Raw genomic sequence first — 515 nt, 5'->3', positions numbered from 1 at the left:
AACACACAAAATATTTTTGATTTTTATGATTTTCTAATTTTTTTGTATTTTTATTTTAATTTTTTCGAAAAACATGGTTAGAAAAAACGAAAAAGAAAAGAAAAATTTTGAAAAAGTTTTTGAAAAGAAAATCACCTAATCTGAGCAACAAGATGAACCGTCAGTTGTCCATACTCGAACAATCCCCGGCAACGGCGCCAAAAACTTGGTGGACGAAATTGTGATTCCTATTTTCTTGTAATTGGATTTTAGAAATTGGCACTATTGGACACAACTCCGTTCAGCTAACCAGCAAGTGTACTGGGTCGTCCAAGTAATAAACCTTACGTGAGTAAGGGTCAAATCCACAGAGATTGTTGGTATGAAGCAAGCTATGGTCACCTTGCAAATCTCAGTTAGGCAGATAAAAAAAAGGTTTATGGGTTTTCGAAATTAGAAATAATGAAAGGGATAAAGATACTTATGCAGATTCATTGGTAGGAACTTCAGATAAGCGGATGGAGATGCTGTAGAGC

The sequence above is a fragment of the Arachis duranensis genome, chromosome 10, assembly GCF_000817695.3.
Source record: "Arachis duranensis cultivar V14167 chromosome 10, aradu.V14167.gnm2.J7QH, whole genome shotgun sequence".
In the NCBI taxonomy this organism is placed as follows: domain Eukaryota; kingdom Viridiplantae; phylum Streptophyta; class Magnoliopsida; order Fabales; family Fabaceae; genus Arachis; species Arachis duranensis.
This window is presented reverse-complemented; position numbering follows the sequence as displayed.